A 17,786-nucleotide genomic window follows, 5' to 3' on the forward strand; every position below is an offset into this window, starting at 1 on the left:
TATAACCTTGATATCTTTAATATTGACTGAGTAAGGCCATGTCAAAGATTTGCTAAAATTTGGGCTCAGAAAATCATATTTTTGAGAAATTCCAATTTAAAAATAAGTTATTTGTTAAAACTGCAACACATCTGATCTATAGTTATCCTGCATATGTGCTTTATAACACATTAAAGCTGAGATTCTCCCCTTTTTAGTGATATATGACACATCAGTGGAAAAATTCTTAAAGTTTTGTAAAACAGGTCTATTTATTATGTTGTGCATGTCAAAAAAGCTAAAAGCATAAAAACATTGAAACGAATGGGGGTACCACAAGAGCTTGATCGTAGCAACAATTACCATGTCAATTCAGTGGAATGATTTGTATAACTTTATTAGTAAAATGTAATATCAGTGAAATGTCAATAATATATCAATTAAATAACATAACATTTCTCATTCTCTGAAATTATCATTCTCTTACTGGCCCACGGTGTAACATTGAGTAAATCTGGAGTAAAAAATAAATAAATAAATAAAATTTCAAGGGATAGTTTACCCAAAAATTACAATTCTGTCATCATTTATTCACCCTGATGTTGTTCCAAACCTGTATGAGTTTCTTTCTTCTGCTGAACACAAAATAAGATATTTTAAAGAATGTTTGTGACCAGACAGTTGACGGCACCCATTGACTTCCATACAATAAGTTTAATATTATTGGCAGAATACTAAGCTACAAAACAAATAAGCAGTTCTTAAAATATTGGCTAGGACAAGAAAAAAATCACCACAGACATCTAAACACGGCTTAAATCTCTCTCTTTTTTTTTTTCATTGTGTTGACCTGATTACCGGCGCTCGCGGATTGATATTAAAGTCTGTTTTTACTCTTTCTAATAGAAAAGACACAGAAAAGAAGTTCCTGAACCGAATGATATACGAATCAGTAGTGTTGTTGCGCGAAATAAACCCAGAGACGATTGAAATCAATGTTTAGGAAGCCCACGTCCGTTTTTTTTTTTGCGCAAAAGTATAACGTAGTGTCAATAAAATCATTAATTTCAGTATTTATCATGTTATAAATGAAAATGTAAGTATTGCATCTCAAAACCATTGGTATAATCTATCATTTACAGCAATAAACACACATGGCCTATTTTTGTCATTTTTATGGCTATGACTACTTTGACGCTCGTTAACTCATAATTCGATTCTGCGACTTTAGCCGGGGTTTCACAGGCGGGGTCACATTTTAGTTTGTATAAAGAATAATGACACATTGATTATACTCATTAATTTAATGTTTCGGTGCATAAAGTAAAAATGTCTCAGATACTTACAGAATGATTGTAAAAATACGGTTTGGTTAAAGTTATTTTCTGTTATTTACCTTCATGTTGCTCCAAACCTGTATAATTTTCTTTCTTCCATGGAAAATAAAATGAAATGAACATCTTGACATCTGCCCTAAATCTCCTGGAAAAAAAACAATCAGCATCTTTTCAATTAATTGTTGATCCAGTTCACAAAACTAGTCTGACTCAACAGTTCACAGGAGGGGAAGATTATCATTACACATATGGCTTCAGAAAACTTGGAATACCAGTTTTATGGACTACTACAATAATACATGAACAGTACTTTTGCATCCTTTGAAGCCTGAACGCTTCAGTCCCCATTCATTGTAAAGGCATGGCAATCCCGTTATTCAAAATATCTCCATCTGTGTCACATTGCTCGACATGAGGGTGAGTAAATAATGACAGAATGTACATTTTTGGGTGAACTAATCCTTGAAGGGTCTGAATACTTTCGCACAGCCCTTTTCAATCACATACACTCCACTGAACAACAGAAGCTCAGTACTATATCTCTGTCTTCTCCATGTAACGCACAATAAAGATTAGCTCAGCTGTGCACTACTCAGATGGCACAAACATACACACTCTCTTCGGAATTTAATTAAGAAACAGGAAAATAACTAGGAAATGAGGTTTAGCTTCAGGCAGAAATGAAAAGAACAGGGTCAGAGCTACACCTGCTACTCAAATACAGCTTATGTTGTGCGTGTTTGTTTGTAAGTGTGTCTTATTCTTATATTAGAGATTTCCACAGCACAAATTGAAAATGGATTTTTGTCATAGCTGTCACATAGTATTCCCTTTAATAAATAAATCATTCTGTGCATCTCATCTCACTGATTAAGAAATAGAGAGACGGGGTAATGTAATAGACTCTACACAGGGTGACCTTTATTTTCCATAGTCTTCTGAAAATTATCAAAAGCTTATGACTAATTATGTCACTGACAGTTAGTGGTTTATAAAATGTCATTTCAAATGGCTTTCTGTACACAGAGCCTCTTTATGATCTCAATTAACAGTGAAATGTTAGTCCGAGATTAGAGGTAGTAAATGCATATTAGGTGATGATAGTTCCACATGGAGACGCAATTACAATTAATCTTTCTCTGGTCAGGTCTTTGTTAGTGCTGTGCTAATCGTGACAAATTATTGCAATAGACTGCAATATATTAAAGTCCCCCTGTGGTGAAAATCAAGTTTTTAATGTTGTTTATATGTCTATGTGGTGTTTTTAATGTGCTTTAAGACAAACCATGTGCAAATTCATAAGTCAACAACACCATTGCTGGATATCTTCTCCTTAAAACTGCAGTGAAAAAAAGACTGTCTCAAAAATGAATGTAATATGCAAAATGACAATGCAATATGCAAATTTCTGCAATGCATTTCTGTATTTAAATTTACATTTTCCATTAGTGCAACACTGGTGCAAAATGAAAAATCAGTGATATAATTTACATTTGCCATTTCATACACTAGTTTTAATATGTAAATTTAATACATATTTTAACGCTTTATAAGTTGCAAAATTAAAATGAAAATGTATTACAGAAATGATAAGATATGTCTAACATGTTCAAGCAAAAACTGTAGCAAAATGATCTTTTAAATGTTATTTTCCTTAATTGCATTTACACTCACATTTAAGACACTTGCACGACTGCATTTTCATTAAATGTCCCGCAATAAATGTTGCAAAATTCAATGTGCAAATTGAAAATGCATTCCGAGCCGATCACAACCCCGCCCCCTCCCGCCCTGTCAATCACTGCGTGAAGGCGAGGCTTGGCAACAGGTAAACATAGGCTATGTGTTACGTGTTTTGAGGTGTTGGAATGAAACGCGGTGGCGGCAGAGCTAATACGAGAGTTAAATTCACTGGCAGATGAAGTGGAGCGTGAACAGAGAAATGGTAGTGTTTCTGAAGATTATTACGCGTCTGCAGGTGATAGAACCAGTACGATGTTGGAACGTCTGGGATAATTTTCTGCCTAATCAGGCGTCAACACCTGTTTGGTGTCAACATTATGTTGCGCTGTTGTTTTCTGATGGTGGACTGTGTTAATGATGGTTTCGTTTTGTATAAAATATTCTCATTGTCTGATACACATATGCTTATCTTTATTCTTATTACTATTAACTATAATTACCCAATAATGTTGGAGATCATACAGCTTTTCCTTAAAAATGCATAGGCCTATTACTCTGAGATTACAGAATATGACGGATCAAATTCGTAGCTACCGAAAAATGTGACCGCTCTTTATTTCTTCATAACTGCAATGTTCAATAAAGTGACTCATGTGATGTATGACCATCTCCCATTTCTATTTTATAAAGCAGATTGATCAGATATTGATAAATTGGTAACATTACAGTAGGGTCACAGAATCTGACGGGTCAAATTCATATAAGACTAGCCTTTTTTGGGTGAATGTGGAACAGGTCGGGGGCTGGTGATGTCATTGTCTATAATTCAGTGTCTAATATTTAAAAAAACGAAGCAGCACAAACGATTTTTTTACCGGCACAAAATAGCACAAACAATCGAGACTATTTTGCATGAATTTGGAGCATGTGGTGAGTGACCAACTGAGTGACCTCAGAATGACCAATAAATATTATTTTAATATCTAAAAAATCGAAGCAGCACAAACAAAAATTTTTACAGCACAAACCATCACAAACGAAGTAAAAACGATTGAGCCTATTTTGCCGACGTTTTGCATTGGGTGGGGGCGGAGCCAACCTTGACAGGGCGGGAGGGGGTGGGGACGTGATCGGAATGCATTCTCAATTTGCATATTGAATTTCGCAACATTCATTGCGGGACATTTAATGAAAATGCAATCGCAAGTGTCTTAACAGTGAGTGTAAATGCAATTAAGATAAATAACTTTTAAATAATCATTTTGCTACAGTTCTTGCTTGAACATTCTAATCATTTCTGAAATACATTTTAATTTTAATTTTGCAACTTAAAAAGCATTCAAACATGTATTCAATTTACATATTAAAAGTAGTGTATGAAATGGCAAATGTGAATTATATCATTGAATTATCATTTTCATTTTGCACTAAACGTTGCACAAATGTAATGGAAAATGTAAATTTAAATACAGAAATGTATTGTCATTTTGCATATTACATTTCAAATTGAATATTACCCAAATGCTTCCATAGTTTCTAACGTTATAAACTACCTTGTAACCAATTACGTCAACGTGCCGGCGGGCTTTAGCATATCATTAACAGCGAAGTCTCAATAGAAGCCAGGTTATCCTGATATATTTTTTTGTTGATATGAAAAATCGGTTAGATTTAGCAATATAGCGGGTGTATGATGTATATGACGATGTTATGATGAACTTCATGCCTTTCTCCACTGACGTTCTGGGTTGTTCAAAGCATTTCTGATGATTTTTAGAAGGCAGACTGAGATGGCGAACGGAAACATAGTTTGTGTAATATTAGCAACTCATTATAAGCTGTTTGATAACGTAGTCAAGCAAAAGGCTAATCATATTAATTACAGTTATGTGTCTGATGTAGTAAAGAGCAATACCATTGTGCAGCGTTTACCTCAGTAAGTTAGCCGAGTGAATCTGTGAGCTGGCGTGAGTGGAGGCAGGGCTAATTAGCATATTCATGGTCCGCGTATACTAAATGAAGTAAGGGTGTAGTGTTGCATTCAAGCTATTTTAAGGTATGAAAAAAAATTCACAGAAAAAAATGTTTAAATATATCATTTTGGTGATCAAAGATGAGTTTTAAGGGATACAATTATTGACTACAGGGGGACTTTAAGTCTTTGTAATACAAATATCACACAGATGTATAAACTAAAATAGCCTACATTTACAATAAATATTTAGGATAAAATAAAATATATTTGCATGAGTTACAAATATATTATGTCCACAATGTTGTTTTTTGGAAACCAGCTAAACTGTTATACTGTAATATTGTAATATTACTGTAATATTACAGTAATATTTATTTTTTATTATGCATAAGTAATACATTTCTGTGCTCATTTCTTTCATACATCATATTAAGGCAGTTCAATAAAACCATAAGCTTTTATTTCACATGAAAGAAGACCTTTGAATTTCTTAGTGTTCTTCATGATAGTTTTTCAACAAATTCTTCATTCCCTTAGAAAAAGAGCAAGTGGTTTATCTCTTCAGTGGTGTGTCATTGACTTTGGATGATAACATAAAAAAGATTTGCAATTATATGGATTAAGTAGCACTGCAGCACTTTATGTTCACCTAGCATGTTAAGCCTTTTAAATTTAAAGCATGGTTATCACAAATAACTGTGATCAGGCATTTATGTAATAATCCTGACAGGCCAATCACAAATTGGGAATTAAAACCTAGAAACAACCATAAATACCCTAGCAACCACATGTGCTAAAACTCATGGTAACACTTTCTATGAAGACCATGAGTAATGAATTATAGCTCCATTTGTACTTATTTATAAGTATTACTATTCTATAAATATGTTAATAAAGATTCATTAAGACATATACTGTATTACAAGAACAGTTATATTTACATTTATATTATTTTTATAATTACTTAAGTCATGCATTTGCTTTTTCAATGTGCTTTTTCATAATCCATTATACACTGATTTATAAGTATTAATTAGTCTTGTGGTTCTATGAATGTATTTATAAAGATGCAGCCTGCATTGTTATATTGTTATTATATTCTAATTACAATGACTTTTTAGTATTTTAGATTTATTCATGTCAAATTAAGTGAATATATTGTTATTAATAGCCGTGTTGTGTTTTTATAATACAGTTACTAACCTCTATAAATGCATCATTGATGGCTTTAAGTACAGTGCAAACAAAGGATGCAATTTTCTTAAAGCAAATGTTAAGAAATCATGAAGATGTGCTCATTATTTGTAAATGTAACTAATAAACAATAATTCCTGTAATAAAATAATGGCAAAAAAACCCCCCACAGAAATCATTAATGTTAAAAATAAAAAAATATATTTTTTTAATGTTACATAACTAGCAAAAACACTGCAAAAAATTTTTTTTACGTATAATTTCAAACTGCTATAAGCAATACCATGTATATGGCTGAGGAGATATAGATTTTAACAAATCAAAATACCATTCATGACCTCTAAGGCAAACATTAGCCATTAAAGACAATTGATATCTAATTGGTACAGCAAACAAGTGTCTCTGGAACGATTTTAAATCAGTGTATAATAGATTATGAGCATGCACATTGAAAAAGCAAATGCATGACTTATAATTATAAAAAATAATATAAATGTTCTATAACTGTTCTTATAATGCAGTATGGGTCTTAATGAGTCTTTATAAATATATTTATAGAATAGTAATACTTACTTATAAATAAATATAAATGGGGCTATAATTCATTATAAGCATGGACTTCATAGAAAGTGTTACCAAACTCATGATAATTTTTCAGCAAAAAATAATGCATTATTAACTGAATAACAGAGACCTTTAAATGGCATTTCGCTAGCACAGACTATGTAAGCGAACACAGGTTTGTCAGTAATAATACACAGGCTGACATATATCCAATGCAACCAAAGAACTGGCCCAGCAGTTATTACGTTGTTTTGTGTGCCGAAAGATAATAAATATGAGGTCAACAACGAGGGAAAGCTACAACATAATGCTTCAGAATCGATTTTCAGAGATCTTGCCTTGCCTACAAGCGAAGCAAGTAAACAAGGCCAGAATCAAAGGACAGCAAGCACTGAGGAAAATGTCTGATGAAAAACAGATTGGTGTTCACATAATACAGCGCTGCTACCGCTAAGGTGTTTAATGTTTTAAAAGTATATCAAACGTGGTACATACCCCCACACTGTAAAAACTAAAGGAGCCTCAAGTATCCTGTTGGATACTCAAGGAACTTCAAAATGTAATTTTGGTGCCTCAAAGCTCTTTTTCCTATAGAAGGGTAACTGGAAGAGCATTGACAATCTTTGAGGTTCTTGCTGGAACTTATGGGATCCTTTAAGCACTTTGTATTTACTTCAGAGGTTCTGGAGTCACCTTTTCATTACCATGAGACCTCGAAGTGCTTTGGGGGAAAATAGAGGAACTTAAATGCGATAAAAGGGTTATTGGAAGATCTTTTAACATTTAAGTGGTTCCTGGAAGATCTCTTATGTTAAAGCCAGCATCTGGAGGAACCCAATGGTTCAGTGAGGCCCGAATTAGATTATTATTCTATTATTATTATTATTATCCTATTATTATTATTATTATAGGCTACTTAAGTTTGATTCAGTATACATACCCAGGTGAAAAAGACGTACTATTAAATGTATTAAAAATGTACTTGAGTGTGTTTTTAGTAGACCTACAATACAAATATAGCCTACTTTAATGCATTTTTATTATTATTATTATTATAGGCAAGTTTGATTCAGTATACATACCCAGGTGAAAAAGATGTACTATTAAATGTATTAAAAATGTACTTGAGTGTGTTTTTAGTAGACCTACAATACAAATATACTTTAATGCATTTTTAATACATTTAACAGTAACTATAGTCTTTTTTACTTGGGTAGCTTACATATATTTAGTATAGGCCTATTTTATTAAGTCATTTAAACCTTAAACAACAACACTAAATAATAATAATATTATATGAAGAAGAAGAAGCAGGAGGAGAGAAGTATTATTCTGTCACGAAACTGCTGCTATTCCTCCGCTGTCGTCGCTTCAGTGATCCTCGCGCTGCTCGCGCGCAACAAAGATCAGCTGATCGACGTCAGAAAGTAACGGCTCCTCTCATCAAAGCTTCCGCCGTTTGTTCGGCTCTCCATTACAAGGTTTGTAAACTCGCCAAATAAATATAAATACAGAGTCTATTCACTATATATTTAAACACACATATATATAAACTAAATTTATTATACATTACTACGTTTTTACAGTGTTTACCACTCGTTTATTGCACAGTATCTGGTATGAAGGTTTTAGCCGCGATGCTAACTACGTTGATCTAATGAACAAATGGAAATGATTGACTTATTGTCTTAGATTGATTTAGTCATTCAATTCAACATATTTTGTACAACTGTGTCTTCAAATTGCTGATATAGCCTAACTAATTTAGAAAATTCTCTGATTCTTGGCGTTTGTTATGAATAACAAAAACAGGTTGTAGTTTGCTCTGTTTTTGTTTAGCCTAACGTTAACTTTACTTACTACAGGTGCCCTCATTCTCTCAAATACCATTTTAAAGCCATTTACTGGTCAATAAATATTATGTTGTGAATAATCAGCTTTGTTCTTTTGTTTCCCCAGAACAACCATTACATTTCTAAAATAATCTGAACATTTCAGTGGCAACATTGAATTACAGTAAGTTACCTGCACCACATGCAAGTACTTTATTACTATGAACTTTCTCTGTGTGAAATTGTATTGTTTGACTGTGTACTTGTGTTTTTTAATCAGTTACTCTCTGAAAATCTTTTCTCATGATCTCAAATCTCATTCATGTTACTCAGAAAAATAATATTTGATTCACAAAAAATGCTATAGACATTTTAACTCTGAATTATAACTTCAAGTTTAGTCTTTTTCGACAAAAAAAATAAATAAATATGAAAAAGCAATTAGGCTTCAGAAGACTTGCAACACAACCCATAACACATGAGTTGTGAACTCATTGATTATTTTTAGGATCTTTTCTGGGACATTTTTGGAGCTTAACCATTTTTACATAAATTGTTGCATTGAATTGAACTAGACAAGTGTGCATAAGAATGGTTTCATGAATGATTTACACAATTGTTTTCTGCTTGTGTTTCATGCAGTGTAAGTGATCGGTGACTGGGGTTGCATTATGCCTGAGATCTGCTTTTGGGTTCCACAGACAGAAAGTCAAACAGGTTTGGAACGTCACAAGGCTGAGGAAATTATTTAAATTTCACAACTATCACTTTAATAACATTACTAACAGTAAATTTTGTACTTTGCAGGGATCTCGGAAAGCTGAAATACAAGTTTGATCAAGAATAAAAATCCTCCTGTAGAAAAATCATTGAAGTGCCTGGACCATCCACCAGAAAAGAGGAAAAACAAACGGAAAACGATGCTGTACCTTTTCACTTTTCTAACTCGTTAAGTACCTCACACCAACTTGGTCCCATAGTGACATTTTTGACCACAAACGAAATTGCTGATCGTGTGAATTCATATTGAAATGACTGAATTCACCAGTGAACATTCACAGAACAACAGATCATTTTACTGCACCTTAACTCTGTTTCGGGTCGAAGCCTCTACTTCTACTTCCTCTATCTTGTTTCATGAGAATACTCAACAACCATTTATGAACACTGTTGATTCAAGTCACACATTTAAGCTTTTCAAAAGCCATATTGTACATTACAGTCTCCAGTCTAACGGCATACCAGACTTCAACATTTTATGATTCAAAATAGCTGAATAACTAACCATCAGAGATTTCAGTATAGAGATAAAGGTTACAGCACAATGAGTGTATATTAGCACTGTTGTTTGTTTTTGGCATCTGATAGAGCTTTTGGACTTGGAAACAGTGATGTCAGACTAACCATCGGACTGAAACACAAATGTTTTAAAGTTAAGTATGATGGACATTTTTAATTAGTTCAAATGTAATTTTTTTACATTGATTTATTTAGTGGAACATATGTGTTTCCATGCATTTTGTTGATGTCTTTTCTTGTTTATCTATTGTATATACATGGTTGATTATTCATGTTGCTTATGTATTATACTATTTTTTTGTGTATTCATTGATATTAATCTGTAGTTAAATTTTTTTCCCCATGTGCATGGAAGTGTATGTATAAAAATGAATATCAAATATGTAATAAACAATTCTTATTTTGTATTTGGTTCAATTTGTTTATTATAATAGAAGTCAAAGGTAACCATAGTAACATGAAATTAAATATTTAAAAAAAATGAAATTTGGTTCCTGGAGGCACCCAAAGTGGTTCCACACAGTGCCTAATATAAGAGTTCCTCAGGAAACCTGTGTGGTTCCTCAGAGAACCGGCCCTTTTTAAAGGGTGCCTAGAGGATCTTCAGACGGTTCCGCCGGTGTGGCGAAGTGAAGAACCCCAAAAGGTTCCTCCAGGCACCTTTTATTTTTACAGTGCAGATGAAGTCGACTTCAAATCTGTACAGTGAGAAATACAATATGTGTGACTTAAAATCAACCTGAGCGAGGGAAAGAAAAAAAAAAAACCCACAAAACCAAACAGCAGTACTCAAGAAGAGCTGATGGTAATCGATGCCATTTAGTTAATGTGTCAGACTGTGAATAATTTGGAGTAAAGGAGTTGCCACAACTCTGGCAAAACAAAAGGCAGACACTTTTGCCTTAGGCTGTGAAATCACTCAAGCGCTTGTCAGCCTCATGGCAGCGTCTTCTGTGTAAAGGTGATAATGTTGCAGGAGGTGCTTATGAAAGGAGTTGTTGCGTTTGTGATTGAGCAGGCACTGCAAGTCTGGGTTGGGCTCACAACAAACAGTGAGATAAACACTAACACAGACAGAGCTTACAGAACTCTCCAACTAAATAAAGTTTACCCTTTATTTTTGCATGATTTAACAGAGACCGTATCACTGTATTGACTAAGGATGTGCAAAACTATACAAAAATCTGCGTGCGCATCCAAAGTGAGCACACAGAAAATGTGATTTTGATGTGATTTTAAACCATTCAAGCGCAATGAGATTCACACTCTGTTTTCTGTGCTGCGCACACATCCAAAACGACAAGCGCAAGCCGCCTCTCTTACAGTATAGTATGCGATATGAACTGAGTTCTCTTCCAAGTCTTTTTGCACTTGAACGGACAAACACACACAAATATGTCAAAATATCCTCGTAAACACAGTCGGTTATGTCTCAAGTGAATGCAAACAGTTGACAAAGAAAACGCATGTGCAATATATTGGATCCGTGCAGCTCTTAAAGGGGTCATGAACTGCATTGTTTTATTGTTTCATAATGTTTCCTGGGGTGCACTTATATTGTTAGTATGATTTTTGCTTCAAAAATTGTCAGAATTTAGAAATAAAAGGCATTTTTCCTACCCTGATTTTAGCCTCTGATTTGAAAGCTCTGTTTGAAGGGGCGTGTCTGCTGTGAGACCTCAGTGTAAACGCCCACTGCTATGATTGGCTAACAGCTTTGCATATTATGAAATAGCTAGTAATTCACGTGGAACCCTCTCAAAAACTTTAAGCACGTTTTTGCTATTACAGCTCTCAATGTTAACTACTGATGAAAAGTGATAATTATAGCATTACAATTAGATCTATTGGCATTATATTTAGATTGTGGTATGAAAGGTTGCATTGATGAGCATACCCAATCACAGACATGCATAGTCATTGCAATTCGATTTCTGCACACTAATGAAAGCTTTCATCATAACTGACAGTGCAAACACAATGTAAATAAGAGATTCGTTGATTATTACGGGAGTTTTGGCGCGAGTCCAGAACTGATAAACAAGCGCTGTTTGATTGACAGCTCCAGCTATTGTAAACGGAGCGTTCTTTGATCGCTTTCTGTAATTCAATCAGTTTAAATAACAGATTATTTACACCCTACTACGAAAAACAATGTGAATTTACCAAATACGAATAAATAATATTCTTATAATACGATGACTTCTTGTATGTCAAAACCTCAAGGAAAATTTTATTTCTCAGTTCATGACCCCTTTAAAGTGACTGCAGTCTAATATTCCTGCTACCGTCTCTATAATAACATTAATCAAACCACAAAAGACAGAAAATTCACTCGCTGTTCTTGACTGAATACATTTTGTAACTATATTTGTAATGTATATTTTATTTATAAAGTTTATTTTTTACACTTGATTACAGTTTCTGTTTCTTAAAACACTGTTTATTTCAGTCATATATTTTTTCAGTTGTATTTATTTGTGAAATACATTTACTTGTCTTTAATAATGCCGGACATTTTATTAGTTAGGCTGGTTGTTTTTGCTAAGGTATTTTTAAACTATAGGCAAAGGTTTCTTGTGTAAGTGTTCTTTAGCCTGTTGATTTTTGTTCATGGTATTCAGCTACAATTATATGTTGTGTAATAAGACTTAGAAATAATGTGAATGATATCTAAGATTTTTTTACCTCGTTGGAATCAAAATTAGGAATCGATAAGAATCCAAATCGATAAGCAGAGTCGGAATCAAAATCGTTAAAATTCAAACGATACCCAACCCTAGTTAAATGTCATTTATTAAAATATAAGTTGACTAAATTGCTATAACTTTTATTGCACAAAAACTGTAATTAAATCTAATTCATCACATCCAAAAATCAAAGCCCTCACGAAAACAGGAACCTTCAGATTATTAAATAATAATGGTTAGCGGTCGACCAATAATATATTTTGCCAATACCGATCACAAAAAAATTGGAAAATTTGGCCAATAACAATATTAACAATAATATAAATGAAAAAGAATGATTCACTCATTAAAGACATTCACTTGTTTCATTCCAGAATGAATCAATGTTTTTGAACAAATCACTTATGTTACTGAAACCCCACCACTAACATAAAGAGCTGGTAAGTCCCGCCCCTTCCGCTAACCCCACTGGACCTCTAGGTTGAAAAATCGTCAGTGCAAGTGAATGGGAGAAAATAATTATTTTCTGGTCCCGTTTGAATTGTGCCATGAATGTGAACATATGTTGTCTGTGAAATTTTGTATAACTTTTCGTGTAAAGAATGCTACAATTTAGCGGGTAGAAGTTTGATACGTTTAGACTGTGTGAGAGCACTTTGTGGACTACAACTCTTCGCTGCTTTCGACGCGTTTGAAACGTCACCACAACTCGCATACGGACACTAGCTCACGGATCCCGCTAAACAGGCTGTCTTTGGTGCACTTCACCGCCTTATTTCAGGGAGAGGACAAAATCGTTGAGGTTGGCGAAAACCACGGGTAAGTCAACTTTATGGGGTGACATGTAGTCTTTCTCGTTATGTCTTTTCCACAACTGCTAGCCGAAGAATCATACCATATACTGTCAAACTCGTAACATGAAAAATTATATAAAAAATTCACAAACAACATATGTTCACATTCATGGCACAGTTCAAACGGGACCAGAAAATAATTATTTTCTCCCATTCATTTGCATTGACGATTTTTCAACCTAGAGGTCCACTTGGGGTTTTACGGATGGGCGGGACTTACCAGCTCTATAGAAAGTCTAGAAAGCGCAAACACAGACAAGTGAAGTGATGCAAACAATAAAAAGTTGGAACTCTGCTTGACCAACCAAATTCGAGAACGGAAACTAACTTTTTATATAATTTATACAATTTTTATACAATTGTATATACCGGTAACAGCAGCACTTATTTGCTTGTGTGATATCGCTTACATATAAATTCAGCCATAACATAAAAAAGGTTCTATATCTGTGTATTTCTACAATACTAACTACATATGAATATAGGGACTAATTGCAGCCATAGAGGGCAGCTGTATGTAGGCTATATATACTGTATGCGTGTGTGCATGATATTATTAACAGACTTAATTAAGACAACACATACAGTACTTAGTCAGAAATGGGTTTAGCCCCTGGGCAGACAGAAGGACAAGGGCCAGAACTACACCTGCTACTCAGATGCAGCATTTTAGGTTTGTATGTGTATGTGTATGTGTATGTGTATGTGTATGTGTATATGTATATGTATATGTATGATTGCCTTGAGATAGAGAGCCAACTGTTTTATATTTTCCAACTTTCACTGACATCTTACCGAACATTACACCAGCGTTTTCGATTACAACACGAAGTCTAATTCTCTTAAATTATCATTCTGTTATATAAAATACCACTGCTCACATTACTGTATGTGTATACTTGGCTATAGCAAGTATCACAACACATCTATCCATCTTTCTTGGAGGCATTTCGAAGGTTAATTCTAGCTCTGTGGATGGTGGCGTCATACAAAATGCTCCCACATTGAAGAGTCTGCAGTGTCCCAGATACAGACAGCCTTAGCAACGAGGGAGAGATCAAAAGGAACACCTACTCGGAGCAGACGGATACCAACGCTGCAAACAGCTACTGATGGTAACCCATGGCAACTCCTGATAACTGTGCATTCTGAAAAAAAAAAAAAAAAACAGCAAGTGCCTTCGCAATCTAAACTAACAGTAGATTTTGTTTCAGACTACCGTGTGCGATACGGACATCTTCACAGCCAATGTAGACATCCCAAGGTTGCCCTCGCAGCTCAGAACGGAACTGAAAACCAATTCAATCATTGAGATATAAAAGGAACTGGGCAGGAGGAATTAAATGGGATCCAAAATAGCAATCTTTGTGCTTCCTTAAATATCCAGCACCTCTCAAATGGAGCAAGAAAATGTGTTGCCTGAAAAAACTCATTGTTTGTCACTGCTTAGTAAGCTGAGAACCAGAAAGAAAAACATTTACAGACATAAAAGACAAGAAAAATAAGGAGATTAAAGCAACAGTTCATGCATGGTATCTGCAGTTTCCAATTGAAGACTTTTTTAGATATTTTTTATGACCTGCACAAATAAAATCAATATGTCCAAACTAGGGATGTCAATTTACATATATTCCCATAATCGATCATTGTTTAAATTAAATTAATTGATTAATCGTAAACTTTAACCTCTCAAATCCGAAGTGTGGCCGCTACCAAGTAATCATCTCACTTAACCACTTGCTTTACCAACACAAAAAAGGCATAATTTTAAAGCTTAAGCGTGGCTTTACAGTGAATATAGGGAATATGACCATCACTTAACAAGTGCCCTTAAAAATTGCTGACATATTAGACATAATGCTGACATATATGCTGACATAATCATAGTACATAGCAGACTTGTGTCATGTATCGCTGAAAATGTCTCAGATAGCAGAATACAAGTATATTTGTATGTATTTGTATGGAAAAAAGCGCAGCCAACGCATGTATGAAAAGTAAACACATGATGCTTTTGTGTCACGTTTTGGTTTGAAACTTAGCAAAACAGTAAATGGAAACCAGATCTCAGGTATGGTGGGTAGGGATGATGTGTAGAGACCAATCGGACGATGTTTTACAACTGAAGAGCGGTTGGATTGGTTTGGTTTGTTGCTCAGATTGACAGGTCTTGATTTACCATGCACCATATAATATGAGCACACAGCTGAAACAGCGCTGGAAGATAATCAATCATCAACCAGGATCTTATTGCTTGTTTATTCTATGTACCTTCACTGTGGCGTGTACATAAGTAGTTCTTATGTTCAGTAAAATCCCTTGTTTGGAGGGTTTATTGTTTTGAAATAAAAGACTAACCTACCTAATCCATTGCATGGCTTGAAGACATTAATACACTTACAACTACAGCGCGCTTGCATAATTTTTCCTGGTGTGTCCGCTGCATGTGTTTTGCGCATGAGTCGCATGCACCATAATGATGACCTTGCTTAATCGACCATCGATAAATACACCGAAATACACCAGTACTCTTATTTTGAAATGTATCTGACTGACCCAAAGATTAAATATGCACTCTTACAACTATCTTCAACATATTACAGTATAAACACCATAAAGTAAACATTGTCATAATAATTCATAAAAAATGTATCATAAACAATCACTTTGCATAAATGTGCACTACTTATTGAATTCAAACTGCTCTGAAACAACATGTAGAACGTGCAGCAGTGCTGTTATTTTAAAGCTTGCAGCGCTAACATTCAATTAAGACAGTCTTTTGAAGTTTAATAATTATATTAAAATGTGACACAATTCCTGTTTTTCTATCCCCAAATTTTACCTCTTAAAATTATAATTAAGACATCTGTTATACCATTTAACTCTTTCCCCACCAGCATTTTTGAAAAAAGTTGCCAGCCAGCATTTTGTCTCACAAATGACGGAAATTTTCATCAGTGGCAGGGAAAGGATTAAAATATGTAAGGCTTGAAAAACTGAATTTCAAACATTAAAACTTTTAAGGATTCGCAGGAACATTGTAAGTCATTTTATTCATTTATGTTATGCAAGTTGCACAGTTTCACAAGATCTAGACCAATGGTTCTCCGCTGGTTTGGCTATGGGACCCATATTTTCCCATAAGCCGCGAGTCCCGCGACTCAGATTTTTAAGTCAAGTTTATGTCTCAAAAATGGTTGACACACAAGTACCATCCCACTTTACTTAACTAGTTTTTAAAAATACAATGAAGTTAGTAAGTTGGTATGAGCAACCAGTCATCAAAAATATAGAAAATAACACAAAGTGAAAACAAACAGTTACCATGGTATATACACAATACTAACATGAACTGTTAATAAAACATAAGGACACTAATCCTGATGAATAGAATGAACATCATACCTTTATGCAAATCCTTCCCAGCTAACACACGACGTACCAGTTACATAATTTATTGGTACTTTTTTGGTAATTTCATGATTAACAACGTAATTACGACGTTGCATTGCAGGTGAAGTGCAGCTGAAGAGTGTGTGCCACGAGCACAGTAGAGTCAAAAGCTTTCACGCATTTCTTTCAAATTAAAAATCTCTCATCAGAAAAATATTTAGAAATGTTTTGTTGTTGTTGTTTTTGTTTCTTCAACTACACACTGCGTGTCCCACTCAAAATGGTCTTGTGACACATTTTTTGACTAGATTATAGTGGTTCACAATGCTACTCGCTGTCCAACACAATATACAATGGTCCCCCATATAATCTAAAATCTTTCAGATATTTTTGCTGTAATTATGAAAAAGTTGCTTGTTTTCAAAAACTTTTTATTAACAGTAACTAAGAGTATTGATATATTACATTAAATGAACCATGATTCATTTTATGATTGCAGAAGCTGTACATTCTTCAATAAAAACAATATATTTTTATTTATTACAGTAGTTATTGATCTATTAGTTATTGATAGTTGTTTTTTAGCATTTTAATTTAGGTTAGAGATTATTTTAGCATATTATTAATAACCTTCATTATATTTCAGTAATCATTTTTACATTTAAATACTTTTAAGTAGGGATGTAACCAAAACCGAATACTGTACCTTATTTAGAAAGGCACAGATAATGGCTTCAAAAAGAAATATAGCTGCAAGCAGCAATTACCGGGGGCCAAGCAGAATAAGACGACAAGACATGGCTGAAAGTGTCAGATCAACTGCAACAATGAGCAATTAAAGACATTTAAAGAGGATTTTAGGCGAAATGGCTGAAAAATCATAGAAACAGTAATTAAAGGTGCAATGTGTGATATTTCTGAGGATCTATTGACAGAAATGCAATATAAGATCCATAACTATGCTTTCAGTGGTGTATAAAGAC

At 34.0% G+C, this 17,786-nt stretch overlaps 1 protein-coding gene across 1 annotated transcript in view; it reads right to left on the reverse strand.

The window, feature by feature from the left end:
• The window catches only part of grin2ab (glutamate receptor, ionotropic, N-methyl D-aspartate 2A, b), a 110,379-nt gene that overhangs the window by 20,758 nt on the left and 71,835 nt on the right, over positions 1 to 17,786 (reverse strand). The window lies entirely within an intron of this gene.

The sequence above is a fragment of the Scardinius erythrophthalmus genome (assembly GCF_964197995.2).
Source record: "Scardinius erythrophthalmus genome assembly, chromosome: 3".
NCBI lineage: Eukaryota > Metazoa > Chordata > Actinopteri > Cypriniformes > Leuciscidae > Scardinius > Scardinius erythrophthalmus.